Source organism: Pristis pectinata, chromosome 28 (genome assembly GCF_009764475.1).
Source record: "Pristis pectinata isolate sPriPec2 chromosome 28, sPriPec2.1.pri, whole genome shotgun sequence".
Lineage (NCBI taxonomy): Eukaryota > Metazoa > Chordata > Chondrichthyes > Rhinopristiformes > Pristidae > Pristis > Pristis pectinata.
Window position 1 is genome coordinate 7,068,289 of NC_067432.1, and position 10,383 is coordinate 7,078,671.

Here is a 10,383-nt window from a genome sequence, read left to right on the forward strand (position 1 = left end):
TGACAGATGTTGTGCTAACTGGCCCAAAGCTTCCTGCTTTGGGTCTCTCCCCTTTTTTTTGAATTGTGGCATTGTGTTTGCAGTGGATATGCTGATTGCAGTCCACCATTTCTGCAGTCACTCCCTTTTTAAGACTTCAGGATGTAAGCCATCTAGTCCAGTGGGACTTGTTGATGTTTGTACTTTTTCTGTGATAGAGATCTTTTTAAGTTCCTCCATCGCTGTAGCCCTTTAGTTATCTATTGTCAGGATGGTCTTCGTGTCTTCCACTGTGAAGACTGACCCAAGGTAATTTATTATTTTTCCGTTTCCCATTAATTCCCCTTTCACATCCTTTAATGAACCAATACTGACTTAAGCTACTCTTTCTTTTAATACCCATTGATGTTCTTACTTTTGTCTTTATAGAATTTGAGAATAAACTAGCAAATAATATCTTCTTTCTTTTATTTTTTTAGTTGTCCTTTTGGCTTCTAAATATTTTCCGATTTTCTGGCCTAACATGAGTCTTTGTCACATTGATAATCAAGTTGAAATAAAAGGAATACATTCTTAACTTTGTTGGCCACTGATGGTACAACTTTCTTGGAGCCTTTCTTCCTCATTGGAATACATCTTCACTGAATTTATGAAACCTCTCCATAGTCAGTCATTGCTAAGTTACCTTTCTAACCTTTGTTTTCCGGTCCACTTTAGGAAACTAGTTCCAGACCCAAATTTCTTGCCTTTTAAATCAAATTTGAAATTCGGAAATGTTATGATCACTCTTTCCTAGGTGATCCTTTACTATGAGATTATTAATAAATCCTCTGTTATCAAACCATGCCTGATGCCCTGGTTGGTTCCTTGGCTTATACTAAAAGCCATTTATGAACTCATCCTACAGATCAAACTATAAAAGACAATCGGCAGGACAATGTTGCAGTACCTTTCTTACAGGCTGTCATTATTTGATTTGTGCTGACATGCCATCAAATATGGGGATGGGCCTAAATTCTACTCCTACAAGTGACTACTTCCCAAATATTATCTCCACCCAAACTGATTCTATATTTTAAGTTTATGAGCCAATATTCCTCACCACTGCAGAGATCTCATCAGTTTACTAACACATCTACCTGACCACATCTCTTTTTCTTTCTGCTTGTCCTCTGAATATTCAGCTCCTGGCCTTGGCCAACTTGCAATCATGTCTCCGCAATGGCCATTGGATCATACCACTTAACTTTGTGCCATCAACTCATCTAGCTTGTTATGAATGCCGCAAGCATTCAGCTAAAGAACCTTTAATTTTCCCTCATTTTACTTTGGTTCTATTTGCTGGTGCATTTTTAAGCTTGTCTGTTCTGCTCCTTCACAATCCACTCTGGTTATCTGCAGCCCTGCACTATTGCAGTTTCTCTGCCTTCTGAAATACCCCTTCAGCTGAATCCTCATCTATTTTCAGCCTAGCTTCTGATTTTAACCCTCTGGTTCCCACACCTGCTGCCAAACTAGTTTAAGCCATCCCCAACAGCACTAGCAACTTCCCACCCTACCACAAGGATCTTGGCCCCATTCCTATTGAGATTCAGCTTGTCTGGCTTGGTCCCACTTCCCTCCCAGAAACTCTCTCAATTCCTCAGAAATCCCTCCTTCTGAGGACTTGAGCCTTCCCTCCTTTATCATCCTCGTTTCTGTACTTGTGTATGGCTGGATGACATGCAAACAAAAGCTTTTCACTGTATCTTGGTACATGTGACAATAATAAAGCCAATCTGTACTCGCAAGCATATGGCATTGAAAGTGATCCAGGTTACAGTATGACTCTGATAATTTTGTGCCCTTGGAACTTTGGTGGCAGGCTAGCAGATTTTCCACACTATTGGGAGTTACTCTTGATCACACTTTTATTTTTTTTACATGTTTCACAATAGTGAAAGTTGTATTTGTAAAGAAAGTGGTAAATAGAACCTGGTTAAGAAAGTGGTAAATAGAACCTGGTTAGTCGCAGCTCCTGTGTTTCAGCTTGCTGCAAGCCTCCCCATAGTCTGAAAGCCTGGCTCTCATTGCACACCCTGCTCTCACTCCAGATCCCAGGCTCAATCTGCAGAGTAACAAATGAGCCAGATGCCAAAATTGCCAAACAACTGGATGCCAAATTATCAGACTTCCACTATCGGTCTTTTTATTAAACCTAGTTCCTTAAACTCTGCCTGAAAGACCTCATCCTTTTCTGTCATTGGTACTGAAATGGACCATCATCTTGGATTGTTCACCCTCCCCATTCAAGGTGCACAGCTTCAGTGCTCCTGAGTGGTTGCCTTGGTGGCTCAAACGATAACTCTGCATGCTGTGAAGCAGAATTTGATCAGGAAAGTACCAGGTATGATTAATGTTCTGTCCAGTTAGCTTTTGAAATCAAAGAACAAGTTGCTGGAAGTATTCAATAGACCAGGCGTCTTCTATGGAAAGAGAAGTAAAAGTGCAGGTGTGATTAGAAGTAAGTTTTGAAAAATGTCAGAGGATGAAAATCAATGCGCCTCAGATGCTGGAAATTCCTTTTTTTTTGGACCCATCCATCCCTCCCACACCTGTCTCCAATTTTAATTCACTTTCTCACAAGCTGTTGGAGGAACTCAGTAGGTCAGGCAGCATCTGTGGAGGAAGACTGATGGTTGGCATTTTGGGTCAAGACCCTGCATCGTGATGTCCTCCTTTCTTAATTCTAATTCAGGATCTTCAACCTGAAAGGTTAGCTGGAGACACGAGACTGCAGATACTGGAATCTGGAGCCATGCACGAAACACTGGAGGAACTCAGCGGGTTGGGGATCATCTACGGAGGCAAATAGACAGCCGACATTTCTGGTTGAGACTCTTCTCAACCCGAAATGTCGACTGTCCATTTCCCTCCATAGATGCTGCCTGACCCGCTGAGTTCCTCCAGCATTTTGCGTGTTGAAGTGTTAACTGTTTCTCTTTCTGCGATGCTGTCTGACCTGTTTTCAGCACTTTTCCCTTTTAAACATCAAAGGAAGAAGGGGCAGGGGGTATGATGTAAGGTACCCAAGTCTATCGATGACATGAAAATAAGTGGAAGGGCATTTTACAATTCTGTAACAAGGTATACTGTAGATATATTGTGAGTTGGTGAAAACTGGGCAAATGGGCTTTAATGTGAGAAAGCATGCACTTTGGTGAGGGACATCAAAAGGCAAATTATCTAAATGGAAAGAGATTACAAATGAGTGAAGTACAGAAGAATCTAGGTGTTCTTGTGCATGAGTCACAAGAAAATTAGCAAGCAGGTGCGGCAAGTATTTAAAGGCCAATATTGCCAATTCCCTTATTGAAGAGGGGTTGGAGTTTAGAAATGGGGAAGTTTTGTTGTTGCAGTTGCACAGGATGTGGGTGAGGCCACCCCTGGAGTACTGCATACAGTCTTCTAAGAAGGTATCTAGAAGCATTGGAGGCAGTCCAAAGGAGATTCACCAGGTTAATTCCTGGGATGAGAGGATTGCCCCATCAAGAGAGGCTAAACTGGTTTGTGGTCTGTATTCTTTGAAGTTTAGATGAATGAGGGGTGATCTTATTGAAGCGTATATGATCCTTAGGAGGCTTGACAGGGTAGATGTTGAGATGTTTTTGCTAATGGGAAATCTTTGAATGAGGGGATACAGTTTCAAGAGAACAAGCGGTCATTTATGACCGAGGTACATAGAAATTCTAGCAGAAAGTAGTGTATTTCTGGACCTCTGCCACAGGACTGGATCATTAGCCATATTTAAAGTGGGGGCAGATAAATTTTTAGAAGATTGGTGGATTGAGGGCTTTGGGGATCTGGAATGGAGGCCATGATCACATTGAATGGTGGGGCAGGCTTGAGGAACCAGGTGGCGTACTCCTGCTCTTACTTTCTTTTCTTGTGAAGTGATAAGCAGATGATAAACAATGAAAGGATAGGCCTTGTGGAGGTGTTAAAAGCAACAACAAAATCACAACTTGGCGAGAAATGGGAGAATTATCATTGACCTGAAGTTGCTGAACTCAGACAGATAGATGAAATGTTGTTCCTTTGTTGCCTGTTCAATTGTGGCTAGAGAGAAGTTCGAAGATGGTGAGGTCTGATTGGGAGCCAGCAGAGATTTAAAGTGGAAAAGCCTATGGTCTTACAAATGTAACAGAAGTGGTTCATCAAAGTAATCATCCAAACTGATTTATTTCCTCATTTTAGAGGAGACCCCATTCATTGTGAATAGTGAATGTAACACAGTGGATTTCAAATTGCACAATAAGACGACCTTAATTAGGATGATGTTGTAAAAGTCCCCTCAGAGCTGGGAAGAATAAACTTTGCCTGATTTTGCTCCTGATCGTTTTTGCAGCTGGAAAATGCATTTCAGGGGAGGTCAAATTTGAGCTGAGCCAAGGTGTTTGCCAGTAAATGCTGGCCATATCCTTGTTGTATTGAAGGATGGGGCTAGGCAGTGAAGCAAGAATCTGCAACTTCAGTAAAATGCAAAAAAAAGAAAAAATGTTCAAATTCTTTACATAATTATTAAAATTGGTGATATTCAGCTAACAATAAATTTATGCTGTTAGTTATTCCTATAAAATGGATAGAGTAATTGTAGGAACAAACTGAAATTTAAAATGTTACCAATAACATTTATAGGACTTTCTGAGGTTGTTTAATATGTAGGTATAAGGGCAAACAATTTTTCATAACCAAGTTATTACATGGTGCAAATGACTATTTTAAAATGTAATGAAGGTCTGGGAAGCAAAAGAAACTTCTGTTTTATTAGTTGTATCATAGGATTTCTTCTAATTCACTAAAAAAAAGGCAAGCAGGGATTTTTTTGTTTAACACTTGAACAGAAAAACCTGCCTCGTCCGCAGTGTACCCTTCCCTCAGTACTGCTCTCGGTTGTAACCCAAGTTGATTGTGATTACAATCGTCTCACTCTAAAGAGTAATTTTGCAAGATGAAAATTGGGCACTGGTGGATGGAGGAATTGATTGACTCGACTTGGAGCAATTAAAGGGAGTGTGTTGGGGGAGGAGAGAGTGCGGGGTAGAATCTGTGAGAAGTGATAGGAAAGGCTAATAACCCTAAGGGGTGATGGGCTGTAAAGTGAAATAAAATTATAATTGCTTTAGGATCTGGAAAGTGACATGTCATTGCTCAGTGTTATGTGGCTGAGAGCTGGGGGAATTATAAAGCAGGCAACGTGGCTACATTATGAAGGCAGCTGGAAAATGAATGCTACCCTTTGATCCGTAGTAGCAGATGTACTTGGCAACCAAAAACAAATGTTTTATTTTTTTATTTAACTTTCTCATCACCCACTGCAGTATTTATTTACTTTGTTCAAGTTAAGGTAGAAAGAAATTGTAAATGTATTGCCTTGGTTATAATTTTGAATTTTCAGCTGCCTAATGTCTCCAAGGCACATCATTTTTGATCTCAATGGAAATTCAGAAGGGTTCAGTGCTTTAGTTTCAGTTATGTCTGCTTTTGTTTTAAATTGTTACCAATAACATTTATAGGACCTCCTAGGCTTGTAGTTATAAGGGCAAATAATTTTTCATAACCAAATTATTACATGGTGCAAATGAAGATTAAGTTCAATTCAAAGTATTTAATTTGCAGTGGCTGGTTTCCCAACTTCTAGTGTTCCAAGAAGTAGCTTGCAAAGCTTCAGGTAACAATGGGGAACTGTAGTACTGATACCGAGAGAAGAAATGCCTCAAGGCAGTCTTAAGCCCCCACAACTTGGGGGGAAAAGAAAAAGGCTTAATGTGCCTTTTTCCCAGGGTAGGAGAGTCTAAAACTAGAGGGCATAGGTTTAACATGAGAGGGAAAAGATTGAGGGGCAACTACTTCATGCAGAGAGTGGTGGATATATGGATAGATCTACCAGAAGAAACGGTAGAGGCGGGTACCATTAGAATGTTTAAAAGATACTTAGACAGGTATGTGCGTAGAAAAGGGCTAGAAGGGTACAGGACAAACATAGGCAAATGCGACTAGCTTAGGTAGACATCTTGGACGGTATGGACAAGTTGGGCCGAAGGGTCTGTTTCTGTGCTGTAAAATTCTGTGTATCTAGTTTACTTTCTGGAGTTGTCTTCATTGGGAAATACAATGGTAAAGGAGTTGTTGTTGTTGTTCCATCAGCAATGAATCTGAAGAAAGTCCTGAAACATTAACTCTGTTTCTCTCTCCATAGATACAGCCTGGCTTGCTGAATATTTCCAACATCTTCGGCTTTTATTTCAGATTTACAGCATCTGCAGTTGTTTGCTTTAGTTATTAAATGGTCTGCTACAAACCCAAACATAAGAAATCCCAGTGGTGGAGAGCTTTCAGAAGTCACCCATTTCTCCCTTGTAGACAACCCTCAATATGTCACAGCACAAGTTGCTTATATTGTATGCTGTAATGTTTACATTCTTTAAATCCACCCAGTATCCATTTATGAAAGTAATATTGATTCATTCCATCCACAGAAGGAGCCTGTTTCAAAGCCTCAGCACTCTGATTCCTAAAGCTCTGTGCAGGCCTAGCAAAAATAATCATTGAAGATCGCTTCCCTGGAGCAATCAAAATATATATCTTACTTGATCCTGGATAATCTCTGCAAGCCTTCTATTGTTAGCTGACAAATGAATGTTGAACACTGGGGGGAAAGATATGATGGGCACACTTCTCAGCAATTTCTTTTAGAGAGCCACTGAGACTGAGATTTTACCATATCTGTTGTCACTTGTTTAGTTTCCCCACTTTCTTGAGCAATGTGCCTCGAACTAGGAATTCTTTGAAGCAAGGATATGCTGCATAGTTTGAGAGAAGAGGTGAAGTCTCAGTGTCTGGGAGAGAGCATCAACCAATGAAATGTTATCATTCATGAGGCCCAAGTCGTTGTTCAGGCCTTTCTTACCAAACCTTACACAGAGACCTTCAGAACAGTTCTGATCAAAGCTCATCGAGTTGAAACGTCAACTGTTTTTTCTCTCTCCCCAGATGCTGCCCAACCTGCTGAGTATTTCTAGTACTTTCTGTTTTAATTTCATTTTTCATATTTTCATGTAGAAGGAGGCCATTTGTCCTATCAAGGTAGATTAGACAACTGGTATCTTTTTCCCAGGATCGAAACATCTAATATCAAAGGGGCATGCACTTAAGATGAGAGGAGGAAAGTTTAAAGGAGATCTTCAGGACAAGTTTTTTTTACACAGAGTGTTAGGTGCCTGGAATACACTGCCAGGGGTAGTGGTGGAGGCAGATATTATAGAGCATTTAAGAGGCACTTAGTCATGTGAATATGCAGAGAATGGAGGGATATGCAGGCAGAAGGGATTAGGTGCCTTTAGCTTAATTAGTTTGGCACAGGGCCTTTTCCTGTGCTGTACTGTTCTGTGTAAGTCTATGTTGGCACTCAGCTTTCAAAATGAGCTGAAAACTATTAAAACTACTTGGACGCACACACACGTGTGTTCACGTACGAACATACACCCTGCAAGCACGTACACACACAAGTGTACAATAGCGGTGAGGAATTAGAGGGAGGCTTTGGTGTGGGAATTATCCTCGTTGTGGGCAGAGGAACCACTGAAACATGGAACACCTCTCCAGTGAGTTTGTACAAAGACCTGCCAGGTTTGCTCATTAATAATGTTGTCGTTGTAATTACTACAACCCTTTTGCACTGATCCACAGTAAACAGCTTTAATTACTGTGTGTGCTGCAGCATCATCAGAAGATTGATTTGGGCATAGATTATCTGCCTTTGCAAAAAATGAGGAGAGCTCCCACCCACGATTCCCGCTCACCGCCACGTCAGTACAGGTAGCACAGGGAGCAGACGTGTGGAGAAGAATGATGGTGATCAACACTGTGTGTAATTGCACCTGGCAACCAAAGCAGGACCTCAGACTGTCTCTGTGAGGGAGGGTAAATGACGTTAGAGGGATGCATGTGATGGGGGGAGATGCACCAACAGAGTGAGTGCAGAGCAACTAAATGTTGCAGCACACACTCCCTGCTAGTTGGACCACCTTGAGGAATCCATAAAATGCTTTGGCAGTTCTAGGGCTTGGGAGATGTCCCAGTGTCGGCAGAGAGGCCCTTTAAATCATGACGAAATGAGAGACATGGCACGATGTGCTCCCTGTATGTTCGACGACAGTTGTCCATAGCGATTCGAGCTTCAGTTTAAGTTGGTAGGAATTGAAGCGTGCATTGCAAGATAATTAATCCCATTACGAGCACATGCTGGAGGACACACATTTAAGGTGAGAGGGGGAAAGTTCAAAGGAGATGTGCAGGGCAAAGTTTTTACACAGAGAGTGGTGGGTGCCTGGAACCAGTAGGCAGGTGTAGAGGTGGAAGCAGATACAGTAGTGGCGTTTAAAAGGGAATTAAGACAGGCACATGAATAGGCAGGGAGTGGAGGGATATGGATCATGTGCAGGCAGAAGAGAATTAGTTTAATTTCGTGTTCGGCATAGATACTGTGGGCCAAAGGGCCTGTTCCTGTGCTGTACTGTTCTATGTTCTGTCTGATGGCAGGCAACCACCAGGCATGGTATGTGATCAGAAGTGCCTGGGCTAATCTTGCATTTGCTGCGTTTTCACTTGGAACTGGTTGTGAACACTGTTTACTCAAGATGAAATCAATTTTGAATTGCAATCCATTGACGGGGACAGAACTGTACAATCCAATCTTGTGGATATTTATATGTGAATGGTACATGAACAGGTTGCTGTAAGTAGGGTTACTGTGCAAGTGCACAAGATTGCCAGATCAATCATCTTCTGACCGTTTATTCCACGGATACTCTTTACTGTTGCTGCCTGTTTATTGCTCTCTGGATCATCTTCACATAAATGACTAAACAATCTTCTCTTGTCTCCCTTAGATATTTATTACAGGTGAACGTATTCTCCGTTCACATTTTCCTCTTGATTCGCATACAATCTGGCATTTGTACAACAATTAACCTACCTCCCTGCTGCGCTTGTATCTTGGGAGTGTCAAGTGTAGGATTTAATCCAATCAAAGACTTAGTACTTTTCTGTCTAGCCGTCTGCACAATAACATTAACTCAACCAGGGTTACTTGCTTTTTCGAGAATTATCATGCAATTGAAATAAGGAGGTAAATAAAAGCAGTCCTCTGATTTTTGTTCCTTTGGAGCAAACATGTGGCACAGTGAGTAGAGCAGCAGCCTCAAGCACCAGCAATTCAGCTTCAATCGTGAGTTCCGGTGCTGTCTGTGTGGAATTTGTACATTCTTCCTGTGTCTGCATGGGCTTCTTCCAGATGTGTCAGTTTCCCCTCAAGTTTATTATTGTCACATGTACCGAGGTACAGTGAAAAGCTTGTCTTGCATACCATTCGTACAGATCAATTCATTACACAGTGCATTGAGGTAGTACAGGGTAAAAACAATCACAGAATGCAGAGTAAAGTGTCACAGCTACAGAGAAAGTGCAGTGTAGGTAGACAATAAGGTGCAAGGTCATAATGAGGTAAATTGTGAGGTCAAAAGTCCATCTCATCATTCTAGGGAACATTCAATAATCTTGTAACTGTGGGATAGAAGCTGTCCTTGAGCCTGGTGGTGCGTGCTTTCAGGCTTTTGTATCTTCTGCCAATGGGAGAGGGGAGAAGAGAGAATGTCCAGGGTGGGTGGGGTCTTTGATTATGCTGGCTACTTTACCGAGGCAACGAGAAGTGTAGACAGAGTCCATGGAGGGGAGGCTGGTTTCCGTGATGTGCTGAGCTGTGTCCACAACTCTCTGCAGTTTCTTGCGGTCACAGGAAGAGCAGTTGCCATACCAAGCCGTGATGCATCCAGATAGGATGTTTTCTAATGTGCATCGATAAAAATTGGTGAGTGTCAAAGGGGACATGCCAAATTTCTTTAGCTTCCTGAGAAAGTAGAGGCGCTGATGAGCTTTCTTGGCTGTGGAGTCCACATGGTTGGACCAGGAGGTGTGCAGATTGTTAAGTTAATTGGTTGCTGTAAGTTGTCTGCAGAATGTAGAAGAGTGGATAGAACTTGGAGCAATTGATGAGAAAGTGGGGAGAATTGCTTACAGGGAAAATTAGAGGGGGAATGGGATTACTTGGTTAGCTCGCATACACTCGATGGACTGAATGGTCTCCTATTTCAGAAGGAAACAGGGAAATAATATCGAAATTTCTGTTCAGCTTGTAAGATAAGATATCTTTATTAGTCACACACAGTGAAATGCATCTTTGCGTAGAGTGTTCTGGGGACAGCCCGCAAGTGTCGCCACACTTCCAACGCCAACATAGCATGCCCACAACTTCCTAACCCATATGTCTTTGGAATGTGGGAAGAAACCAGAGCACCCGGAGGAAAC